This window comes from Etheostoma cragini, chromosome 23, assembly GCF_013103735.1.
Source record: "Etheostoma cragini isolate CJK2018 chromosome 23, CSU_Ecrag_1.0, whole genome shotgun sequence".
NCBI classification, from domain to species: Eukaryota; Metazoa; Chordata; class Actinopteri; order Perciformes; family Percidae; genus Etheostoma; species Etheostoma cragini.
Genome location: NC_048429.1, coordinates 2,785,583 through 2,794,886, shown reverse-complemented (window position 1 = coordinate 2,794,886; position 9,304 = coordinate 2,785,583). Strand labels below are relative to the sequence as shown.

Here is a 9,304-nt window from a genome sequence, read left to right as displayed (position 1 = left end):
TCTTTTTTCTTACCCTTCTAACTGCTCTCTCAACCCCTGTATATCCTCCTGACTGTCGTCCCACCACATGTAGCCTATACCTTAACCTTCCAAAGGGCAGTCTCCCATTCATAACACCCTCCAAACTGTCACAACCTCACACACCCCCTGCACGTCGACTGTAGCTCCTATATCACCCTCAACCAGACTGCAGTGTGTTTAAAAAGTGCATTTGTTTCATGTGTGAAACAGATTTTAGTATTGAACACAAGGGTTCAGCTGTGTGTTTTTCATGATATGTTTTGGACTGAAGCTGCTAAAAGCTGATATATTATGCTATATCTTTAATATTGACCTTTTTCATACCAAACAAATAAATCAATTCTACAAAATGGAACACGCTGTTCACTTCTGAAAGCAAATTTTAGCCACAGGAGTATAAAACCACTCCACTTTTCTCTATACATTACCACAGTATCTTGCTAAAAACAAAAATGCAAGTTGCAGTCTGCATAAATATTTCCAGAAAAACAACTACTGATCTAGACATTTTGAGTTGCATTTCTCTCAGTAACCATTAAGATACTGGTGGGGTGATCGGCTCAATGTTGAAACCTACATGGATGCTACTGGTTAAGCTAATTCAAATGCGAAGTCCTGTACCACTCATGGTAACGTTAACATTAGTACCAAGGTCATTATGCTAATGTGCTAAAAACTCTAACAACAGTACCCCTTAAACAGTGTGATTCCAGAAGTAAAAATTCATTTTCTCCATAAGAGTTTTGATTGTTAGTCATTATGCCACCCGAGGTAGACTGGCCACATGCTCCCAGGTTGTCAAACAGAAGGTTATGCTCTTGAAGAAGCCACAAGTCCGTACAGAATTAACCTTGTTTTAGAAAAAAACATGTTTTATTCACAATCTGATGGGGAAATACTACACTACCAACAATCCTAAGTGTTACAGAGATGTCTTTGATGGGTGGAATTCAGTGTTACCATGGACATTTTTGCAGCACATGCAAACCCGAAAACGGCCAAAGCAAGCTGCTACCATGATTGTTTCTGTACGCAGTCTTGTACCTTTGCCTTTTTTTGCCATTTTCAAACGGTTCTTTTGCACCGAATCAAATGTTTTATGGTCTCAATTTATCTTGGAGCTGGTTGGCTTGGTTCCAGGCTTAAAAGTCTTTATATAAGCATTTATTTTCAATGGAAATATTAAACAAGTAACTTCACTTCTGGGACCAGAACCGTTTAAAAAGTGGGTTGTCACTGTTGAGCTCTATTAATATTAAAACTATAGTAACTACAATACCAATATGTTAACATTACTTTCTATTCTAATGTTATTGTATTTTACTACTCACTATATACTTCTATTAATTTTAAGATTAATATAAATAGTAATAATCAAGGCCACAGGGAATATATAGATGGAGAATCCTGCCAAATCTTTGGTATAATTTAAATTAAAATAAAACTCAGAATGTTAGCCCATCTCCACCCCAAGCAGAAAAACAGTTGGCTAAATTCTGCAGATTTTTATTCCGGATCACCGCTGAAAACTTGAAAAAAAATGTGCAAATTCCGTTTGGGTCTGCTAGGACCAGCCTACATATGGTGTTATTGTAGTCAGATTAATGCACTGCATCAATTCTTCTTCTTTTCAGACAAACAGCAGCATCAGTCACAATCAGTCACACTGCATCTTTCACATCATCACATAGAAGTGGGAGGCTGACTGAACCAGATCTGTTTTCAAAGCGTTGGTCTCAGGCTGAGTAATACAGTGAGATACGTAAGTGCAAGACAGTGGAAACAGACCATGTTCAACTCTAGCCGCTGGCTCCAGTGGAGTCCGGGCCTAATGATGCTCACTTCCCCCTTATTTGTGTGTGTGTGTGTGTGTGTGTGTGTGTCTAGTGTGTTTTCCCATCAGTGTTTATGCCATAATTGAAGCCTAGTCCTTATGAGAGCCATTATGCAGTCTCAACAAAGGAATTAGAAGATATTTATGTGTGTGTGTGTATTCAAAGACACTTACTAATTGTTGACTGGTTTTAAAAATGAGGCATGTCTCATCCTAATAAAATGAGTTTGTGTGTGAGACAGAGTGTGTGGGTGAAGGTCAGTTACAGTTTGACAAGAGAAAGGTTAAAAGTCTAGCTGATTTGAACAGGAGCTGCTATTTGAAAACAAGTGACACCAAAACTCTCCAGTCAAACCTTTATTGGTAAAATTCTTTTGAGGATAAGAGCTTAACGTTTCTGGACAATATCTCATATTTATTGCCCTTGCACGGTTTATAATTTATTTATTTAATGTTTGTTGATCCCCACAATTTACACTCTGTTTTTTTGATAGTGATTTTTTAATATCACTACATATAGGCTGGAAATACACACACGCTCAGGACCTATTCATGCCCAAATGGAGAGATGTCAGAGTGGTGGGTGGGGGGTACTGGCATCTCTCCAGCTACCAATTCAGACTCTGTACTTTGGTCCGTACTAAGATTTGAACCAACGACCCTCCGGTTCCCAAACCAACTCCCCACGGACTGAGCTACTGCCGCCCCCACAAGTGTGTGTGTGTGTGTGATCCAGTGACTTATCCATTGATTTCATAGGTTACTTGACTTGTGAGAATCCTGAACATCAGCAAACACATTATTGCATCAAATAAGGCAGACTCTTCCCGTTCCCCCTCCGTTTTCTCTCACTCTCATCACACCCTTTCAATTTCCTTTTCCTCTTCCCTGATCCTCTTATGCTGCGTCCATCTGCAGCGGTCCTCTCACCTCTCCCTCAACTCCGGCAATGAGGTATCATTTTTCTTCTCCAAAACTCCAATTTCTTTCTGTCTTTTTTCTTTCTTTCCGTTCTGTGTGCAGATAAGGGATGACTCCACATGCATGAACGTTTATACACACAAAACATACACATGCATGAGACTGATTTAAAGAAAGCCAAGATGTATACTATACATGAACTGATAACTGGGTTGAACCAGCGCATATAGTAGATGTTGTATTTTTCATTTGAAGCTATGGATCGCCCTCAAGGCCTGAAAAGAAAACCCATTAAATCTGACATTTTTCACTTTCAGTTGCATATTGTCACGGTTTGGTGAGAACTTGAATTTACAAAAAGTCAACTTTTTAGAGCGACAAGGGAAAAAAACCTTGTTTAAAGGTTTACCAAAATTTATTTTTGGGGCTTAGTAGAATTTTGAATTTGCTGAAATGTTATCAAGCTACTGAGAAACACAGAACATGCCAGTCTGACTCATATGAAATTTGATTAATCTACTGTCCTACATAAAGGCCATTCATGTTTCTTCTTCTGTTTAAGTTACAGTTTTCTTCCCACACACGGCTAGTGTTGTATTAACCAAGTGTGCAACAATTTCATAATCAAAGTGCATTGTCTTCATCTTACTTTCTGGAATATGCGATACTCTACATACTCCCGCTTCACAGAGCATTTAGAAAGGTACATTTTCAAAGCCTGAAGCTGTTCTTTCCCACACTCATACACCTTTTCCCACCGCCTCAGTGTGTGAAGTCCAAATTAAACAGAGATATTCATGGCTCCTCTCCATGAGCATAAAGGCCTGGACCTCCTGCCCTGACCATTCAATTAGCCAATGTGGCAAGTGTGTGTTTTTCTGTGTGTGTGTGCGAGTGCAAACTATTGCCCTGTCTGAGCAGCCAACCTCAACTAAGGGCCAGGCTCAAACAGCGGCTTAAAGCTAACCAGGTCACAGCTGATGGTGTGAGAACTGGGGCTGTGCACAGTTTAGTGTGTGTGTGTGTGTGTGTGTTCAAAGAATAGAAAAAGAGCTCAAATGGCCCCCTTAAACCTTCTATATGTCAGTGTTTATTGAGGTGTGTTACCAAAAACCAAACCTGCTACCTGACAGTGTTCCCATGATGTCACTTGCAGGTTGCAGATGTGTCAAACATGCAGTACTCCTTTCTTTTCCTCTGGGTTTTAAGTTGGAAGCAGCATTGCGTACGTGCTGCCCCTGTCGCGGCAGCCACGTCTTTCTGCAGCGTATGGGTCCGTTTACCAAGCCAGTCAGGCTACACTGGTTTTCTACTGTGGAAGTTGAGTGATCAGAGCCCAATACTGCTAAATAACTACCTTCTTATGGTGACACATGAAGGCAAGTTATGACTGTTTAACCTTCGGGTTAATTGCTGGGCTAATAGGGCATTCAAAGGGAGTGGGAGCAGGAGAAAACATCCTTTTTTTATTGGCTTTGTCTGTTTTACTTTTGCAGCACCTTCTTCAGCGAGATTGAAATGAAATTAATCGGTGACACTTTGACAATACATTATCTTTTAGGTTCATTTAGTGTAGTTTTTATTATTTTCATAACTTCCAAATACTAAGCTAAATGTGTTAAATTGTTAAATGTGAGGATTTCTTCCTTATCTCCCATTTCTTTTTGTTGTTAAAGGACCCATATTGTTAAAAGAAAGATTTCTGTTTCTTTTTTGATTATACAGCCGGACTAGGTGCTACATAAAACATGTGAAAGTATCAAAACTCTGAATACACAGGGAAAAGCACACCGCTCTTATTCAAATACTGTGCCTTTCAACCAGCCGTCAGGCATTCCACACAGTTGTGATGTTACAACAATACTACTGTGTATACAACAGTAACTTAAAATTGGGAAAATAGTTTTTGATTAAAGGGAACACATTTATAGCAGTTTGAGTAGCTAAGAGAGGTCCCTCCCTAAGGTATACTTCTATAAAAACAGTGAGTGATATGAAATCATTTGTGTCAGGGATCATTAATAGAGTGTATAAAATATGGACGTAGTCTGTGATGTCACCCATACGTTTCTGTAGAGCCAAACTGAAGCTCAAAGTGGGTGGCTCACGGTGGCTCCAAGAATCCAGAAATAGGCAAAGATGTGAAGCGTGGATGGAGCTGAGGCAGGTTGAATAAAGCCTACAGTCTATGCTCGCCTCATGTGATGGCAGCCACCTGTCACTCAAAGCTGAATGCTGTAAGTTATGCGGAACGTTAAGCCTGAATATAATTTAAACGGGCAAATTATAAAATAAATTCCACCCTTTACAGTTGTCATGAAGGGTGAACTTAGCTATAGAGACCCAATCTGTTTTTGTACCAAGCTGTAAATGAGTTTAATTCTGCTGTAAAAGTGGCATTTTAACATTGGGGTTGTTGGGGATTGAATCCCTTTTGGAGCTAGCCTCAAGTGGCAACTCGATGAACTGCAGGTTTTGGCATTTCCAAATTTTTTTTAGCAGAGTTGCCACTTGGGAAAAGTACAAGAACCACCTGGGAATCTGACATCTTCTTCATTGGAATTCCTGTTGATAACATGTATTTTTTCTCCTTAGTTATTGTCAGTCAGTCGTCACTGCTCCTACCAACATTACCCTGATCTTATTTAGTTTATTCCAGAGTAATTGAATGTGTAAAAGCAGTCTTTTCTTGTCTATTTCCTTGAATGAAAGAACTTTATAGACAATAGTTGTTCAAGCAGCAAATATAAAATGTTTTTGTCTACAGTTTGAATCACCTAGGCGTTACAGAAATCTGTGATGAAGAGGATTTAAACAGACATTTATTCACACTGAAAAATACCTCACTGAACCCTGGCAAACCACCGTCCTCTTCCTCTGTGACAGGCATTTCCCAACATCAGAGACCGTATAGTGTGTGTTTCTATAGTCTGCCATTCCCAAAGTTGGCAGAGTGTGAAGACATATAATTGCTTCATGAAACCTAACTAGGTGATATGAATAATCTGTCAGTGGAGGAGGCGACACGGCCACCATGCCAATCACCGAGGTGTCCCGGAGTAGTGGAGCGTGGCCAAAACCATACCTGTCCATCCGGAAAAAAAAACATATCTGTCCCTCAACTTCCCCTTTTGCCCCCAAACTGCTGTTATCAGCCAAAAGGGCTGAGTGTGTGTGGATGTGTGCGTGAATTCATTGGAGACCCTCTATATGCCACCATGATCAAGTCCAAATCAGATAAAGAGCTAGCTACTGATTAGTGTGTGTGTGTGTGTGTGTGTGTGTGTGTGTGTGTGTGTGTGTGTGTGTGTGTGTGTGCGTGTGTGTTTGTGTATTTTCCTCACTCTGATTCAGAAATTCTTCACAAGACAGGAAGACGAGGGACAGAAGGAAAGGAAAGCTTGGAAACAGTTTTGATAAATGCACTGATACGACACACACTTGAACTGGGCTAGTTTAAGGTCAGCTTTTTGCAAATTGAAAAATCTATTTTTTTTTAATATTTATTTTGCAGTAAAGGTAATATTCAAACTAGTGTTGGTTTGTTCACTTTTAGAATGGCTTCTATCTGTTTTTACAATTGCGAACTCTTCAAGTGTAAAGGACCACTAACATGTATCGGGATCCGATCCCTCTAACCACTTGGCGAGTTGGTCTAGGACGCATTTGACCACACATCTTTTAGTGTAAATGCCAACGTGTCCTGATGCGTTTACCGGAAAATACATCATCAATGCAGGACGTTGCATGATGACAGCACGCCAACACTCTATATCTTGGCCATTTTACGATGAGTTGGATTAAGTGTTGATTGCCGTTCATCATTTTGCCAAGTGAAAGAACATGTATCTGGATTCTGAGTCTAGCTCCAACTCTAATGACACAACTGCTTACATGAATGGCAATAGTGTGGACGTAGTAACACTGGGTTGAAATGTGTGCAATAATCTACTGCTACCATTATTATTATTATTACGGTTCACCATTACAACTCCTTAATTATATAAATACTGTATCATAACATTCCTTTAACTATGTAAGTATGTACATAGCCACACTCCTTATATTTCTTCATTTATATTTCTACCATACATTAGCATGCTGCCAAAATCAAGTCTTTTTCATTTACAATGCTGAACTGGCGGCCATGTGTCATCATTGAACACACACACACACACACACACACACACACACAACTTATTCACACGCAAAATCAAAGATACGGTGCTACAATTTTCTCTCCTTGTGTATGTGTGTAACATTTGCTTCATAGCTTGTGTGTATTTATGTGTTCAAATGTATGTATAGGCTACCTTGTGTGTGCACACGTGTATTCAGACGTGTGGGCTCTTGCGGCTATGTGTGTGTATAGATACAGCATATAGCGTGTTTGTTTTTTATCAGAGATCTTTAAGCTGGGTCATGTGTTGTTGCTTCACATTTCATCATCCTGCTCTCTTATCTGCTGTTTTCATACACAACTGCTGTAATACTGTTATAACACACGCACACACACAATATACTAGAATCCCACCCTATAACGGTAAGCCTGTAAAGATAGTTTGTAGGAGGGAGAATGAAGGAGTATAAAAAGAAGAGAAAGGAGGCAACAGCGAAGGGAGGAAAGCACTGAGAGAGGGATAAGAAGGAAAAGGGAAGGAGCCTCTATCTAACGTTGTTGTTCATTGTTGTAGATTTTGGGGCTGATGTGGACGGACAGAGGCTGAAACCTGTCAACGATGTGAGGAATGAAGTCTCTCTGATCTGATCTACAGGTTCATTTGTCCTCTGACACACACACATCTCTCCCTGCACGCTTCACATCGTATTGTTTTGTCTGTTTGTGTCTTAAAATACAAAGGGTTTTGTGTTTGTGTGTCTCCATGCCATGGCCCTAAAGGTTAATGCTGAGTCATAACCGCTGATATATATTTGGTATGAAGCTGACAGACAGAGGAATCTGTAGCTTTCCCCACGGCTGCAATGAGACGGAAATTATGTTTGAACAACAGCAAAGAGCAAAGCTTGTGATGTTGTGTCACGTAGACAAGCAACCTCTCCGGACCCACAGTTTTAATGTGATGCAATTATTTCATGGAAATTTAATTAAAGCAATAGTACGTCATTTTATGAAAACACGATCAGTAACAGTATTGTGCCTGTCCATTTAAAGAGGAATCATGCAGGTTTTTAAGCTTAATTTAACTTAAGTGAATAGCTTTGGAGCCCTTTGAATGGTTATATGACTTTTTTTGTTGAATGGTGGTCATCTCGCTCCCCCAAAACCCGCCTATCAAAAACCTTGCTTAATTTGTTAAAAAAACAGGGACTGACTGTAAGGATTAAAACAAATGGACTCTAAAGGGTTATTTAGTGAGTTTTTAAGGTTTTAAGACTTCATGCAAAGCTAAGCTAACAGCAGCTTCATATTGAACGGACTGGCATGAGAGTGGTATCAATCTGCTTATCTAATTCTTAGCAAGAAAGTGTTTTTCCCAAAACTATTCTTTAAATTGCGTATTTGTTTGGCGCCACTACAGCACAACACTTTTTTTGTCAGGGTCCAAAAGGAATGTGGCTTCTGGAATTTAACTCGATTCAGAGATCCTGTCTTGTTGAGATGTTGAATATTCTTAAGAGCCTCATCATGTGTTTGGTATGAAAACTAATCAACAAAATAACCATAGCTGTTAGACAAAAGTAGTGGGGTGAAAAATACAAAATTGCTTTACCATGTAGACAAAGGCAATGCTAACATTATAACTTGTGCAGATTTTGAGGTACAGTATAACAGATATCTCTCTCTGGGGGACACCAGCGTCCCTTTAAATGTGCGTTTTAACATTGTGTCACAAATGGACTAACATACAGTGCCAATTGGCATTGAAGACTACGAGTTGGTTGTGGTAACTCTGGAAGGAACAAGTTTGGTAATTGTATCTTTTGGGGCCCACAACTCATATTTGCCCGAGGGCCCCCTAGCGGGTAAATCTGGCCCTGGTCTCATGCCCAGGAAATATCCTTTACTTGCACTTCCTGTCTGAGCATCTCATCTCCAATTAGCCTTTTCTCTGTCGGTTTCTGTCCACCCGCCTTAGCCTCCCGTCTTAGTCTGACTCCTGGGAGCCTTTCCTCTTCCAACGCGCAGCTCGGAAGCTGATTGGATGATGACTCTAATCGTCGGCCAAGGGTGGGGGGAGCTGAGCGCGGAGGCGCATAATGGCTTCCAATTTTGGGGAGGAAACGAGATGTAAATGAGGTAATTATGTGTCTTAACGAGGGCAAACAGCATTGACATTCTAGCCCTGGTAACCAGCGTATTTATAGCCCATAATAAACATAAGTGGGACTGGCTGGAAGGCTGTCAAGGGAATTAGAGCTGTCTGAACAGCGCTGCTTTTGTTTTTATTAGGGTTGTGTGTTTGAATCACAAAGGTTTGACTCATCAAAGTGAAAAGAATGATATGATATCAACAGGCATAGCTTTGAGAAAGTGCGAGAATGCCGACAGAGGCCCCACTAAGTTAT

At 40.2% G+C, this 9,304-nt stretch overlaps 1 long non-coding RNA gene across 1 annotated transcript in view; it reads right to left on the bottom strand.

The window, feature by feature from the left end:
* Positions 1–1,104: 1,104 nt before the first annotated feature.
* Positions 1,105–9,304, bottom strand: part of LOC117938429 — a 438,129-nt gene continuing 429,929 nt past the window's right edge. Inside the window, exon 3 of the long non-coding RNA XR_004655390.1 lies at positions 1,105–1,171. This is a non-coding gene — a long non-coding RNA (uncharacterized LOC117938429). The remainder of the gene's footprint in view (positions 1,172–9,304) is intronic.